A 16,960-nucleotide genomic window follows, 5' to 3' on the forward strand; every position below is an offset into this window, starting at 1 on the left:
CAACATTCACTATGTGCTGATTTCAGATATATTGGCAGGATTTAAAATAAACACCCATGAAAGGAGTATACATCTGTTAAAAAAAAAGGCAAGCTCTTAGGGAAATAAATACTAAAGATGGCATGCTATAACCCAGAAACACAGGAACTGGAAGACTACTTTGTTGCTGTGTTAGTATTTTTCCTGCAGATTTCCCAAATAGCATTGTTGCTTTTTTTAAAACACAAAACTTTAAGCTTTCTCAGTTACAAGGCTGTCTTGTTTGAGTGCATGCATAAATAAATTTTGATCATCTGCTTCAAATCTAACTTTATGTGAAAGAATAAAGAGGTAGTTTTGAACTATCTAATTAAAACACTGAGACCTGCCCCATTAAATTATTCCAGTTTTATGAAAACATGTGTGCTGCTGTAATTCAAAGAACCTACTTGTCCCAATTCATGTCAAGGTTCATATAAACTGTGGAGGCAAAATCTGAAATACATTTTTGGAAGGACATGCCCTGTTCAACAGGATTATCCTCTGCAGGCACTTTAGTCCAAAGATGTGTGGAGAAAATAAGAGGGGAAAGTGAAATATTCAATGTCAGATAATACAGTCAGGTCATTATGATCAAGGATAAAACCTGGAGACCCTAATCCCCAGGTCAGTGTTCTACTCTTTGTATCTCTAAATCGATAATTATCCCAGTGTAACACCTAAATAACATTTTGATGCCTTTGGCCCACAAGTTGGTGCCTCCCTTTATCTTTGATTAGTTAAAGCTCCTTTTCATGGATTTGTTCCTGCCACACTACAAAGGGTTAAGAGATGAAGGCCACCAGAACAATGACTTTTATGGACAGTATTTCTCCTCCTCATTCCCCCAGCCTCTGCTTTATTAAACACTTGATCAGTTGGCTTAAAAATTAACCATATGGTGCTGTTTGTAGGATATAGATTCAAGGCTCAGGAAGGACATGATCTATTTAGCCTGATGGCAAATGATTTCAGTGTGAACATCACAGTCTACTTACTGTCATTAGTGGAACGCAAGCAGAAGGCTAGGCAACTTTTAAATTATGGACCTACAAATAAAGAAACAAAATTGCCCTGAGAAGTCATCTGATGACTGAAGACAGTAGCGTGTAGAAAAAGCGTGAGGAGCTGTGAATGCACCAATTTGTTCCCAGTGCATTACTCTACTTAAGTCTGTCACCTATTAATTGTACAGTCGCTAGAACTGGGTGAACTACAACATCTGTGAGCACCCATTGCAATTCACAGTATTTGTTTCACCCATGCTCATGCCATTCTACTATTTGCTTTATGGAAACACAGGCGAGTAGGTTTTGTTCAGATAAAGGTTTGGGCAGTAGGTATTCCTGCCAGGGAAGTGGCTATATTCCCACAAAGACAGTCTTGCATGGACTGAATATTTGATATACTTTCTTCTCTGGCTCAGAAAAAAAGTTTATGCTAAGCCGATGGAGAGGAAGAAAAAATAACTCATGATCCAGGTTGCTAATCATCAGTCAATTAGCGATCCTGGGCATTAAAACATGAACAGTTTATAGGATGAAATGTGCTGGTGAACAGCCATGCAAAAAATTACCGAAAAAAAATCCATTTTAAAAAAAAAGCTGCATGTAACCAGAAAAAATATTCATCGCAAAAGTTGCTGTAATATGAATAATTTAAGCAACTCCAATAAGCATCCTTTGCAATGTCACCAAAAATCATAGAAATTGTAGTCAGAAATATTCTGTGCTCTTCTGATTCTGTCACTTATGGGAAGTCATGGTACCTCTAGGTGACCCATGAGTTTGTCTGTCTTTAAAACAGGTATTTTAAATAAAATTAATCTAATCTCAAGGCTGTTCTCAGCCCAGTTAGTGTTTGGGAAATGTTCTAAGATTGCTGGATAAAACTGCTGTATTAGTTCAAACGATGCTGATTATCTTTCAAGCATTTTTATCCTTAGTGAAAAGAAAAAAAGAATTACTGGCCAATTTTGTCTAGTAAAGGCTGAATACTTCCTGTTCAGACTCCTTCTGTGGCTTTCCTGTGTCTGACTTATGTTTATCTTCATTAAGTGGAATAATGCAAGTCAAAATAGCTACAAGTAAACTGTCTACTGGAGAGGGAACAGTCGTTAGTTCATTGGAAATGGATCGTAAAAAATGTGCTCCTCTGACTTCAGAAAAGAGCTCTAAATTGATCCATTTCCAGTTCAAAGCTCCTTAAAACATACTGAGCAATCTCACCTGATATTTCATCACCATCATCACGTCTTTCTAGTTCAACAGACGATGGAGTACTCTGAAAGTTTTTGTCTCTATCAAAGTTCGCCAGAAAGTTCTGATTCACGCGGGAAGGCAGGGAGAACATCTTCTATACATATTGGAGGACCGTTCGAATAAGCAATTGTCCTGGGTTCTTTGAACTTTGGAAGAGGTGGAGATGCAGTCATATAGAAGATGAACTACTTCCCTTGAAGGAGTACAGCACATATCTGTGCAGATTGATGGAATCATAAGTCACTAGAAGCTAACCCGGGTACAGCCTGAGGTAAAGCTGAAAGCTAAAGTCATTCCAGGTGGGCTGGTGGAAGGAAAAAACAAATCCTAGGCATTCACATATGAGGTCGTAACTTCTGTTCCATTGCAGATCGCATATAAATATTTTAGATTTATATTTTAGAAGTTTTAAGCCTCTCTATAAAATGCATTAAACTTCAGGTTTTATTTTAAAATGCCTCTGGAGTCAGTAAGGTGCCATGCTCTCTCAAGGATTTCAGGCAAATCTCTCTTGACCAATCCAAACCCATAAGCCAAACCATATGATTCCAAAATACCTTCAATTGCCTCCTGGATCATATGTCCACATCTGGAAATGATGGATATTCTCTTCCCAGCTGCAAAAGAGGGAAATTCTGCATTAGGCTAAAACCACTGTGTAAATTGCAAGGTAGAAGGGTCAGCTTTCTAAAATTACAGTGGTCAAGGCAAGTCAAGCACTTTAATGGCAGGCTCAGGTCCAAAATCAAAATCCTTTTACAAATCTCCCAGCAATTCTACCTAGAAACATATAGAAAGTTTTGGTTGGTTTTACGGTGAATATAGCCAATGGGCAAAAATTCTCAAAGCTAGAGACTAATCTCCCTTCACAAGGGACACAAAGCAGGTGTGCTCCGTAAGGATGAAACTGTGCCCTAACTTTGGCTGACATAAAGCAGCAGAAAATTTTCTGATGGGAAATGGTTATAAATCACAGGAAGACCAATAGAAAAAAAAAAAAAAAACTATGAAAGCTGAAATCAATTTTGAGCTCACGCTCACCTTGTTGAAGCATTTTTGTCTAAAATATTCTTAAAACTTTAAAGAATGTATTTGTTGGTAGGTAATAATACGAAAAACTATTCCATAAAGGAAGTGGGAAGCAACTATGGAATTTATGTGATGTACGGTTAAATTTAAATCGGTCACTTATGTTATCCAGTAGTACTTCTTTTCTTACCTTTTTATGTGTAATTGTCTATGCTGAGATGTTGTCTTTTATAGTGCAAAGAGAATCACTCATATTAAGTGATACACAAATAGAGAATTCATTGGGAGATGTGTCATTTTGTACTATCATTAGTGATAACACCACATTAATAATATGAAACAAATAGTCTGTTTAGTCTGTCTATGCCTCTGACTCATTACTTTACTAAGTCATGTCTGGAAAAAGCTTTTTACTTCCGAAATGAAGCATGTTGAATTGGGCCTTAGTAGAATTAAAGCATTCTCTAGAAATACCACAGTATAGACTGCATTTCCCGGGGGGGTAGAGGGGGGCAACAAAAAAGGTGGAGGGAATTTTTCATGAGGTTTTTTTTTTCTTCTTACATTTCTCTATTCATTCAACTTGGAAATATATGAAAATGATGAGGCAAAAGAAAAAAAAGTCTGAAGTTGTCTGAAATTACAAGATCTCAAAGCTAAAAGCTAGAGCATGCAAATCATAATGATTTTCTGTGAAGTCAAAGAAAACTATGCTGAAGTTTGGTGTAACTGCACATTCTTGCCAGCTATCCATCTAAAACTCTTAAGTGGGGAGAAAATCTTGCAAGATAGCTTTCTCACACTATTTCTAATAGCTTCTGTTTTTAGAGGGGCTGGAGATAACAGGAAAGCAGTACGTATCCATGTTATTTTGACTCTTGCAGCTAAGGGCTGGCTAGAATACAGGGGACTAATTCCAGAGCTGACGTAAATAAGCTTACTCAAAGGCAGTGAGACAACACCAATTTACACAAACCCGGCTCAAGCCTGGGAAATTCAGATCCATGCAGAAGTTTAGATAAGATACATCTAGGCAAATATTTGAGGCATGTATACACATCTATATTTAACACTTTCTACACCACTTTAATCTCAATCTAAGTGTTTGAGTTGCTTAAAAATAAGAAGAATCTGCTTTTAGGAACTGAGCTGGAAGGACGAGAAAGTTCCGAGAAATTCCTAGTACAACTGATTTATTTCATACCCACAAGTTTAGGCCCACAGAGCCCAGTGAAAGATGCCACTGCCCCAGTGTCATGGCTGAAAGGGGAAGAAGAGAGAGAGAAAAAGTCCTTCTTTTAGAGGGCAGTTCAGAGGCGCTCTGAGCTGTACTACAGAGGATCTTCATCCCCCATTTTCTAAACAGGGCTTCTTAGGAATGACACTCAAATACTTTAATACTATTAAATAACGAGGTTCCCTAAATACATGCCATTTGATAGCCCCAGAAATTAAAAAATATATGAAATGGAGATGATCGGTTTAAACATGGGACTAAACATTCCTCAATTTTAATTCCATTTTGAAAAGTAGCCATACTTCTACCTCTACGTTAAGGAATAAAGCTGTTTGACTCAGTTTCCAAGTCTTTAGAAAGAGAATGGGCCTATCTCCTAGAAAAACACAAAGGTTTCATTACTATTTGGAAAACCTGGAAAGATGGATTCTTCAATGTGTTTTACTTGTCCCGGTTCCACATCTTTCTCAACCTATTCCCTATCCCTCTAGAAGAGTAAAATGAAACAAGACCATTGCAATACTGTGCGATTTTCTTGGGAAAAAAAATTAACCACAAAGTCCAGGGTTTGTATTTTTTTAAACAATATTCACACAGGGCTCAAATTATGTGCATAAACATTGTTAATGTCTTTCCTATTAGTCCGTGTGACACCTTATTCCTTTAAGTTTGCGTCTCTTGGTGTGGACTAGAAAAAGTCGCTCCTCTCTGAGAGGGCTAGTTAAGATGTATCTTGCTGTTTTCCCGTATCTTTAGTATGCAGGGAGCGCAGAGATGGAGATAAAAGGAGAAATGTCTATCTTTGAGTCCTCTGCAATACAGAATAAGTTATCAACCTACTAACATGCATGTCTGAATAGACTCCTTTGGCAGGAGGGAGATTTTATCTGTCCTGACATGCGAATTCCTCCCTCATGTCAATCCATGAAAGTACTAAAGAATAAACTCTCTAGTAAAATGAATGTGGCATACCACTGGGACTTAGAGAGCATCATATTTTCCCCTAGCTACTTTTTTTTAATTCTCCTACTGAATCCTTGATATCCATATAAATTAGTTACTCTGAAGAACTATTTGAAAATCCATTGCTTTAATCTCATAGGTTTGGGGAGGGTTGCTCACCCCGCTAAGGCTTGGGAGTTTGTTGTCTCTGCTTTTCGTCTTCAGCTGAGCAATGTGCCATCACATCCAACCCCCGCACAGAAGCGTTCGAGTAGCATTTGTGCTGGAAGCTTTGCAGCTGTGCAAGTCAAATGAGCAGGCACTACATTGCCCTCAGATCTGGTAGGCCCCAAGGTACAGATATGAGCAGTCAAAATGTCCTATTTAGCATCATGAAGTGCCCACCCATGCGTGAGGAAAAAGGATGCAATGTTTTGAATGAAGCTGAACACAGCTGCAGTTATTACATTTTGAGGGCATGAAAGGGAAAGTCACATCGGTCTGTTTGCAGATGAATTATCAATCTGGTTTCACAAATACCTGTCTTTGTGCTCATCACCAGTGAGAGGACACTTCTTTCACCAGTTTCGACAGCACCAAGAACAAGGCTGCCTCTCTGCTGAAATGGAACCCTTACAGTTATGTAATAATTTCACATCAATAGCGGTGGTATGAAGAGAATAATAATTGTTTTTATAGAGCAAAACATAACCGAAATAGTAAAAAAGGCAACAAAAAAAAGAGCTAAAATAAAAATGATCCGTCCTTTCTTCCTTTGGTCTCCAGTGTTTATCCCTAGCTATTTATGATGTACTACATAAGAACGTATTGGTTCTCATTGTATTCTGTTGAAGGCAAGATGTTGTACTTTGAATTGTGTTTTGTTTGAGTTTTTGTGTCTCAGTTAAGGAATTTAAATGCTAAGCAATTCTTACCACTTTTTATTACCATTTTTAAAGTAATCTTTTTAGAATCAGGTATACTCCAGACTGCAATACTCTTCCTCAAATTCCCTTGTTCTATTTGCACTGTATACTGTTCTTTGTGTGCAGTGCATCTGATGCCAGTTGCAGTCAACTAGACTGCTTGTCTTACATTCCTTTTCATGTCTGTTTGTACATCTATAGCTAGAGTTCTGATTTCAGAACAAACATAAAAACTCAAAGCAAATCCATCAAGTTCTTAATGGCCTGGACATAAAACCATGAAATAAGTTCATGGACAATGACAGCTTCTTCCTCTTTGTGGCCCTCCAATGGGTATTTAGGGATTTGATAGGGATCTACATATTGAACTTATTAGCAGAACTCTAAATTCTAAAAAGTACACAGCTAAGGACAGCATAAACAAATATAGGAGTCTAATAAACCTGCAGACAAGGAGGGCATGAAAATACACAAATCGAAGATACTGGATGCAGATGAGAAGCATATCAGATTAACAAGGAGCAAAGGTATCAAGGCACTGCTATGTAACAGGCCAAAGGACTGCCTGCTAGAATTTTTGCAACTGCCTATGGTTTCTTCTTATGCTTTTAGATGAGAGATATTCTCTCTTTCTTCAACAGCCTCAGGAGATGGGTGATTGTGTCTTCTTCTAATTGAGCCTGGGGTGGAAGAGCCTGGAGAACAATTCTGATGTTGCCACTGTGTGTGCAACCAACCAACAGTGCATGCTTCTGCCTTTACCTCTCTAGTGGGGGAGTCTGAAAACTTGTGACAAAAGTAACTTGGTGGTAATGGGTTGTGATGGCACTTCACCCATTGCTTTAAAAATAATAATTTCCACTCAGAGTGATATTTTCAACCTTCTGGTTTCTGGTCGTTTCAGCTAAGCTAAACTAAATCCTTTCAGAAACTTACAGATGAGTTTAAAAAACAAACTCACAACTCTCTTTTATTTTATGGATCAAGGGGTTACCCAATAGATTAAGACTTCTCATTTCTAATATTGCAAATTCCTCATTTTGAATGCAGAACTAGAAAAAAAAGAAACTCAAGTGTCAGGTTTGGAGTCTTAAAGATGTTGGTGGGATTTTCCTTGGACCTGAAAAATAGCAAAATAAATAAACATCCAAAGTACAGATACTTATCTTCTAACTCTTTCCTTTTCTCTGAATTCCAAACGGAAAAGTAGAAAGCCTGGAAATGTATGTGGCATTGAATGAAAATTTGGAAATGCAAAAGCAGCCAGTTAAAGGAGGAGAGTCACACGCTGGGTTAAATCCAGAGCAGAGAAAGAAAACAACATTGATCAGCCGTTTCATATCTGTCTCTCTCTGGACACATACACACATACACACATACACACACAAACACAGCAAATGTGCTTGATCCTGCCTTTTTCTATGCAAGAGCGTATCTCAGAGTAGGCGATAAATCATCTACTTGGGCATGTGCACACAGAAGCCAGTTTGAAAAATACAAGGAGCAGAGGAATTGCCATATTGAATCAGTCTATTGGTCCATCAAGTTTAGTATCATGCCTCCAGCAGTGGCTAAACCCTGGTACTTCAGAGGAAGGCAACCCTCAAAATCCGCAGAGCACTTAGCTTGGTCTGTAGGTGGGGGAGGGAAAAATATTCATCCTAACCCCTGCAGGCAGTAAATGTGTGTCCTATAGCGTGGGCTTGGGTTTTCCTTATGCAGAGCTGCAACTGTAATTACTAGTTTGAAGCAGGACAACAGAACAATGTTTGCAAACATTCATTCACTTAAAAAGCCACTAATTGACTTTGACATCATTGGTGACCCTTTTCCAGGAAGGTTCATTGGAGCAAGCCTTCTTGTTTACGGAAAGTAAAAGTTTGCTAAATACTCTGGAAGTGCTTCTCTGAACATTTGTTTCAGAAGTGACGTACTCATACTTTTCATTTATCTCCATGCCTTTCAGTCATCCATGTAGGAAACAGCACTACATGATAAGCACGTCGACTCAGACAGTGAAATCATGGCTTACAAATAGTAAATACTCAAAGTGAAAGATAAAAAAAATGCACAACAGATTTAAAATAATGTGTGGGGAATTCTTGAAGAAGGGTGCTACTTTTTTGAATAAACCATCCTATGACCAAAGCTATCCTTGAGGGACAGCCTGACATTTGTGGAAAATCATCCAGAGTATCTAATCCAACCTCCTGTATTAGCAAATTTTGCAGACTGGGCTGAATCTAAAGTTAGCATAAAGGGAAAAGTCATAGTGACCTGTTTCTAGATCAATTTAAATATGTTGTGTGCCACTGCAGAGTTAAATATCAAGGGAAAATACTGTTCCGTGTCCTTTCCTGCCTATTTATGCTCACATCTGTGATTGTCCCTGCTCACAAAGCATTTCCTTGTGCTAAAATTCATTTGCAACAGAATCCCTTTGCAAACCCCCAAATCCCTTCGTTTTTATGACTAAGGAGATAGCAGGGAACCACGGATGGCTTTCACAAGAAATTGGTGGCATATCTAGTTTATCATCACATAAATTTTCCATAAGACTAGTCTTTCTTCTTATTAATTAAAAGTGAATGTGAGAGACAGGAGGTTGTGCAGACAGCAAAAGATGAAAAAACAATGGGTGGGCTCACAAAAAAAGTTAAGTCTCTGGGGTCAGAATGATGGTGTTACATTTGTATTATTAAAGATTATAAGACTATGTCAGAAATATTGTGTTAAAACTTGTCAACCCAATAAGCATTGTCATGGACAAAAAGGTTTACCCCAAAACATTTATCTGCTTTAACAAGTCACATCTGCTTTTTGTTCATGCCTTTAGACTCTCAGTCCTCACAGAACTGCAGTTCAGACACTTGATTTTGGAACTAGATTTGTTGAAATTCAGTCTGGGCAACTGGTTTAGGTCCATTCTGGCCTCCAACAGGTCCATGAGTCTCAGGGAACTGGTCAGTCCACTGGGCTTGAACTAGAATTTCTCAAGCACAGGCTAACTGCATTGAAGTGGAATAAAACTTTCGTAGGTTGGCAACCTCAGGGTATGCAGAAACAAGAGTGTGAACCTCATCTTGCTTCCCCAAAGCCCTTTCAGCCTGCCTTTCTTTTCCTACCTCTTCTGATCAGCCTTATCAGCATGAACTGTGCAAAGCAGGGAACAGAACTCAATGTGATGTTCTTCTGTTAAATCAATTCCTATTACAGTTACAATTTGTTTTGCTGCTTCTTTTGTGGTTTTTTTTTTTTTAAAAAAAAAAAAAAAGAAGACAAAAAATGTCTCTCCTGTTGTGATTTTTTTTTCTCCCCCAGTTCCCTATCTCCTCCCTAGGGCCTCAGCTTGTGCCTCTGTGTAAGTCCTGGGGTCTTGAGTGTCAAATGTCAGGCCTTGTACAGAGCTGTCAAAGAGGAGAATAGGCTGAGATGATTGATGACTGCAAAGCCTGAAATCCAAACCTCTGCTGCAAATGCTTCTTTTACAAAAAAGCTGGGGCAACCCACAGTGGCTATATTCAAGGTCAGCTCGCATACCATTACACCCACCGCTTTGGGCTTCTAACAAGCCAACGCATTCATCGAGGATTTCTCGTCTCTCTGTCCCTGTGTGTGTGTCTCTTTTTCTCTCCCTCCCCTTACTCTCCTGGCAACCCCCTGCCAAAATTTTCAAGCACTTAATCCCAATAAAAAAAGGCATGGCCTTTATTTTTCCTCCCCTCCCTCCCTTTCCTTCAGGCTGCATTCGCTATGAGGAGCCACGGGCTGAAGCTTAATGCTGCACAAGTCAGATGACAAGATTATTAATGGGAGCAGGGCAATGTCATATCTGATTTCATGCATATTCATGAACGGAGTCATACAGCTGGGACCATGTGCCATGAAGAGACAGAGCAAGAGAGAAACTTTTACACCCCCTCCTTGCCATGAAGAATCTGATCCTGGAGATTAAGAGTCCTGCCTTGCAAAATTCAATTGTTCTCTTTATATGTTAAGAAAAAAAGGAGAACTGCTTGCATGATAATAATAACATGGTGCCAAGATGGTATGAATATCTCTTCTTTCCCTGTCACTGAAGTAACTGCCCTGCAGCTGATCTTAGCCTGGAGAACACTTTCTCCAAGAAAAAGGACACATGCTATGACCTGAAACCAGAATGATTTCCAAAAAGTCCCAAAACAGGTTAAAAAAAAAAAAGAGAAGAAAAGTAAACTTTTCAAATACTCCAGCACACATCCTAAGTGAAAGGGGAGATGCCGAGTACAGGAGAATTTCGTTAGGGTTCAAATTCGTACTCAGATAGTGCATGTGTGAAACAGAAGAGACATGAGGGTTAAAGCACAAGTAGTATTATACTCTGTAGCTTTACTCTGCAGAGAGCTCCTTTTGCGTTTTCAATAGTACCTTACAAAACATGAGGAATTTTATTCCCATTTTACACCTGGGTAAATTGAGGCATAAAGTTGTTATGGTTTATTGGCCCCATATCTGCCTTACCAGAAAGGTTCCCATTAACTTAGCAGGATAGGACCTGTAGGCACTTCAGCTCAAGTCAAGAAGTGAATAGCAGAGCAGTAATGCAGCTATACCAGGGAGCTAATTCCATCTTCTGTTCCATATTGAGAAATAACACATCTTCCTACAGGACACCAGAACAAATAGAAAAATGTAGGTACTGTGACACTTAGCAAAAGATCTATGGTATTTTTCCCTTTTCAAAATCCATCAGTATTATTGCTAAGGCTTTGTGAGAATTAAACTCTGTTATACCTGCCTCTCACACTCCTTCTTAGTAAAAGTCTATTTTTCAGGCACTTAAAATATTCCATTCAGCTCCACAGCAGCAGCTGCTTGTGAAGAGATGGAGGCACCCCATTTCCTTGGACAGGTGAGGACCAAAATAAATAACAGAAGCAGCGTGTGCAACTGTGAAATCAATTTAGAATTTAATTGCTGAAAACCACCTGACAATAAACTATAACAGTGCATGAAACGGTCCTGTAATGGAAGTGGTGACTATTCCTGGAGTCATTTAGAATTAGTTGTGGATAAGGCACAAGATTACAGTAGGAGACCAGCCTAGATACTGGCCCTAGCAAATAGACAGATGACTTCTTTGCACCTTTAATTGCTATCATTCAAGGCCAGCAGCATATTCTCTCATGAGGATGCCAAACAATCCATGTGATCCAAATGGTCTTTGGTACAAGCTGATCTGAGTTGCCCGTAGGGCTATCACAACAGGCTTTCTGGCACAGAGTGACAGAATGGGAATGCCTGGGCAGATTCAGGCTTTCTGAGAGCTGGAGGGTTTATTCTGGTTTGAGGAAAGGGAATGAAGATGGGGATTATTTCTATTCTTCCTATAAGGCTCATTTCATAACTGTGCATCAATACACTCACAGCTATGCAACCCTCATTGTGAAGTATATAAATAGAGAGAGATAGACCATGTGTAGACAGGAGCAGGATATAAAACCAGAAGTATCTTTAGTAAGAACAATGGACAACTTGCTGAGCTGTGGCTCCAGTAAGTACAGTTTAGCCTGGTTTGGAAAAAGTGGCTGCAGAGTGCGATATATCAAGTTTTAGTGGGGAAATAGATCTTCACTGGGTAAAGGTAGGATATATCACAGGAACCTGGCTCTGCTACTGGACTAGCAAATGACCTTGAGCAACTCACTTTACCTCCCCATCCCTCAGTTTCCCCAATGCAAATGAACAGCAACAACTACCTTAATTAAGTGCTTTCAAAGCATTTGATAAAAGCAAGATACTGCTGTTATCAATATGCAGATGGCTATGACTGTTATGATCAACTATCAGATGATAGTGACACCCTAAAGGATTCCTCTTGAGCCCGTACAGGGTATACTGTTGAATATCAAACCATGTTTTAATTTCTGTATTTAAGGATGTCGCCTCCTATCTCTAATAATTTCTCAAGCAGTGGTTAAAGGACCAAAAAAAATCATCATTTTTCTCATTCAAACAAGCAAAGCTAAAAAAAAAGAAAAAAAGAAAAGAAAAGCCCACAACTGATAGAGATTAGAGCAGTGGGAAAAACACGACAGTGATATCAGAACAGAGGAAATAACATGTTAATGACATTCAATATTCTCCCCGTGTCAAGTCATCAGCATTTTTATTGCCACTTTTCCTTCGAATACAGTATCAGAATTTATTGAGACAATCTGTCTCCATCACCTGTGATATAATATATTTTATCCAATAATATATGGAATAATATTTATCTTTCAACTCCAATGACTACTTTTAAGGGCAATAACAGCTTTTTACACAACAGCTACAAGTGTAGAGTTTGTACATTTTAATGCTAGACCTGGGGGCTACAAACACTTTCCCATCAGGTGAAAAACAATGAAACCAGGTTTCTGATCATTTGTCCTTTGCTATTTTTCTCATTCGTAAAATGGCTCGTGCCAAAGACCAAACAAATGGTCCAAACACAGCTCCTGTGAGCTAGTGGTTAATGGAAACTGAGGCTGGAGTAATCTGCTCCTTGACATAGATTCAGAAACTCAACAGCAGAGCCTATATTTGATCTCCAAGGGGGGGAAGAGGACAGCCAAGAAAAGCCTCTAACATTATTGCAAAAGAAGGTGAGCAGAAGAGAAGCTGAACAAGTGAAATGAAGAAGGCTGAGGGTTTATCAGTGCATTTCTGTAGTTTAACAGAATTGAGCCACATTTTCCACTGGCCAGTCTGGGCTTTGCAAGTGGAGATGCCATATCCCTGCTTCTGTAAATGCATGGGTTGGTTACTCCTGCTTCCTGAGGCAGCTGTGTTTCGGAGCTATGGTGTATAGGGCTGTTCTCCATGATTTCAGAGCAATACCACAGAACTGAATCCTGACTGCCTCTGGCAAATCTTCACACTGCTTTCCCTCAGGGCTTTCTATACCAGCAGTTTAGCTACTCTGTTTTCATCCTTGGTCAGCTTAGGGCCCCTACACAAACTGCATGGACATTCATAGTATCCCTTAAATAGTGCTAATTAGCTCCTCAGCCAACTCTAAGCAGTCTGTAAGAACCAGAGACAGAGCTGAGATTGGCTTGAAAACAAGTATCTCCATGTACTTGACATATTGCCAAGCTGGGGCACATACCCTTAAAAAACAAAAAGGAAGAGGGAAGGATCAGAAAGAATAGAGTCAGAAATATCTAGTTATTTTCTTTTTTTTTTCTTTTTTTTGTCTTTTATATATATATTTTTTTAGTAAGGAAATAAAGACTAGTAACGCAAGAAAGAAGAACCAACTTTGAAATATAGCCACAGCTGCTCCTGTTCTTGCTCTCCTCCCTTCCCTCAATCACTACAAGAAAAGGCTGTGTACTTCAAATCATTTCCTGCCTGCAGCATCCTGATAAAGCCAGGCTTCCTGCCGTTTGCCCAGTGAGCTGGCACTCTGTCCTGTTCTTGTTCCCCTTGACATGTCCTAAGGCCTTCAATCAACCTGCTCTGCAGATCCTTTAGTTAGCTGTGATCAGAGACACCAGATGCCATCAAGGCAAAGTACCTACGTTTGCACTTAACAACGCTGTCTCAAACAGTGACGCCACCTTCTAAAACCAGTTAATCCCCTCGCAGCCCTTCCCTGATCTGATGCTCTCTTTTTCAAGCAGGTCCAGCTTGGCTCTAAGCTTCCTTCAGCAGGTCGTTTGTCAGTTGCTCTGCTTGGGCAACCCTGGCTCTTCTTTCTTGAGTGGCATTCCTGTTGCCCACTGAAAAGAAAAATCACTTGGCCAAAAGTCAGGCCCATCACTTTCTCTCAAGCCAAAGCTTTGGAAAGGGGCTGAAGAGCTCTCTTATTCCCTTTGTGCATGTCCTTGTTCATCGGGACAGACTGGCATGCAGAGTAACAGCCACAGCAACATCTTGTGAAGTTGGGGTTCTTGACAGTTGATGCTGGAAGAGGGAGAAAACCAGCAGAGAGCAGGGAATAACCTAACATTGTCAAGATGGGAAAGCAATCAGGTTTTTATAGCCCAAGTGTCTGTGACTCCATGCACACTGCCATGGAAAGTTAAGAGACTGCAGAGTTGCACATACACCTCTGGAAACGTAGAAACACTGATCTGTCTTCTGCTGATAGAATTCATAAAAAAAACCCTCATCTGCTCATGTTTGAATACAAGATTGGTTTGCAGTTCGGTGACTGCTGTGCAAGTTTGACTGTCCATGGACTTACTGGGGTACACTTCCATCTGTGCTCCTCACATCGCCCACCATCCTTGTACCAAAGCAACAGGTGGAAGCAGGCCACATCTGCTTGGCAACAGGCAAATGTCATTTTCAAGCACATCATGTTAAGTCTTTGTCCCTGTAGTCACATCCATCTAAACCTACTGCCAGTTTATTCCCTTTAACTAATCCCCTATTAAACCGCCAATGGCAAATATAAACCTTGTTTTGAAGTTGCCTTTCACGGGCTAATGGAAACGACATCACCACAGTCGGCATCAGTGCCTGCTCCCCAGCTCGCCCTGGCTTCCCGCAGATCCCAGGCTTTTGACATTTTCAGCATTGCAGCGCCTGGATCCCGCTGTCTGCTCCTGCCAAAGTGTCTGAGGGTGAGGACCCAGCAGAGGGGCAAACATGCAAGCATGGGCTCCTGCTTTCTTGGGGCTCTGTGCATGTGGGTGCTTCCTCCTACGTCCCCTGCCAAGGAGACAGGGGCTGGTGCTGTTGGAGCACCTTTCCAGTGCCCACCAAGGTGTGTCGTCTCTCCCTCCGTTCCCTTTGCTCTCTCTCACATACACACACACTCCTCTCTCCCCAGCAGCGTGGCTCCTCGCCAGCATATTGCACTGCCTCCGGGTATCTCACACTCCCTTGTTTGGCTGACTCTTTACTCACCTGGCCCCATCGGATCTTTCTGATTTCATTCCTGCCTTCCCTTTAGGCACAAAACTTGTTGTTATTACATTTTCCACTCCCTGCTGGGCCGTTGCTTTGCCTTCCTAATAATTCAGGATACTTTCAAGTAATTTGGGGTGTTTAATTTGAATGTTTTCTTTCTTCTTCCTCAGTTCTGAGGGAGTACGCATGTATGCAGAGGAAAGGAAGCTGCTACTTCCCTCTCTGCTCTCTAATATCCTTGCACATGTGTACACGTGTCATATATATGTTCTATCTAATGATTGATATAGGTAGTCTATATGCATATATATACATAGCGTGATCGCTGTGAAGTTCTGGCCACCCCCTCCTCCTGTGGCACTGAGACACGTTGACCTCCCATCGCTTCCTATTCACTTGACACCAGGGTGTCTAGTTTTATCCAAATGAGCGGTTGAATGAAGTTCTTGGCACAATTTCTTTACTTCAGAAAGGAAGACAAAGAGGTCATTCATGACTAACTTGCAGAAGGCGCTTCCCTTACCTCTGCTGCCTCCCTCACACACCTCAGACAGCAGGCAGCCTAGTCAAATCAAACAGGGAAATCTTGGGGGGTAGAAAAAAGACTGCTACAATTATTTGGCATCCGATCCTCAATTACTGTGCACACATTATCACAGTCCCGGCTCATATAAGAAATCTGGCGTGAGCAGTATGGGCTGGATTTGGCCCATCTTCTTTATTCTAACACAAGCACCCACAGAGTTTTATAGGGCTTCAAGTGTTGCAGAAGCATTAAAAAATGAAACAAACAGGTGGCCTTTTATTAAAAAAAAAAGTCACTGAAGCTTTATGGGCACATAATAGCAGACGATGTACATAGGAAATATAAAAATATGCATGGGTAGAAGGCAAGCAAACACTCATCAAATTTTCATTTTCAACATAACCTCCCAGTCTCATGCCTGATACATGAAGTTGGACTATTATTTCCAAATAGGGTTCTGAGAAGGTCTTATTCTCTCCTGAGTTTCCCATTCTTGTGGGCACAATGGGAGGCCCTCCATCTGATTTTGGATATCACTGTCTGATGGTCTGCTGTCTTCCCCCTGCACAACTGCAATGGTGGCAGTGCTGTACCCTCATCTTTTTTAAGATACAGAGAATCTTTAATAACAAAAAGTTTTTTGGTTGATACTCCTAAGCCCAGGCTAATTTCCTTTCAGGACAGAGTTATCTTTTGGAGAATTTTGCACAAACCTTTTTCCTCCTCTCATAAGCCTTTTATATACCTCAGAGAAATGGAAGATAACTCCTACAAAATAGAAGACTAGGTTTAGATTGCTACTGAAAATCAGCGGGGTTCATGGAAGTATCTTTAGTGTTATAAAAATATACACAGAAATGTAATGTGTCACAAACACAAGCAAAATTTTCCAGGAGACAGAAATGAAGAAATGTGTAATATACTGCTGAAAACAGGCATTACCCTGCATTCCAAGAAACCTTTCAAACACATTCAAACATGCAAATTCTACTCATAACTGTATGCCTAATGTTTCTCAATAGATTATTTCAGGTTCTTCAGAGGAAAGCAGTTAAAGAAGATACATGACTTGAAGGGCTCTGGATGAAGTTTGAGTAATCTGAAGCTGTACTCTGGTGACAATTGCTGTCAGGCT

General features: G+C 40.1%; 1 long non-coding RNA gene across 2 annotated transcripts in view; it reads right to left on the reverse strand.

Annotated features, from left to right (window-relative positions):
* LOC128853364 (uncharacterized) overlaps positions 1 to 16,960 on the reverse strand; it is a 71,642-nt gene that overhangs the window by 31,322 nt on the left and 23,360 nt on the right. For both annotated transcript variants that reach the window (XR_008451871.1, XR_008451870.1), the window contains exon 3: positions 2,837 to 2,896. This is a non-coding gene — a long non-coding RNA (uncharacterized LOC128853364). The remainder of the gene's footprint in view (positions 1 to 2,836; positions 2,897 to 16,960) is intronic.

This window comes from Cuculus canorus, chromosome 12 (assembly GCF_017976375.1).
Source record: "Cuculus canorus isolate bCucCan1 chromosome 12, bCucCan1.pri, whole genome shotgun sequence".
NCBI classification, from domain to species: Eukaryota; Metazoa; Chordata; class Aves; order Cuculiformes; family Cuculidae; genus Cuculus; species Cuculus canorus.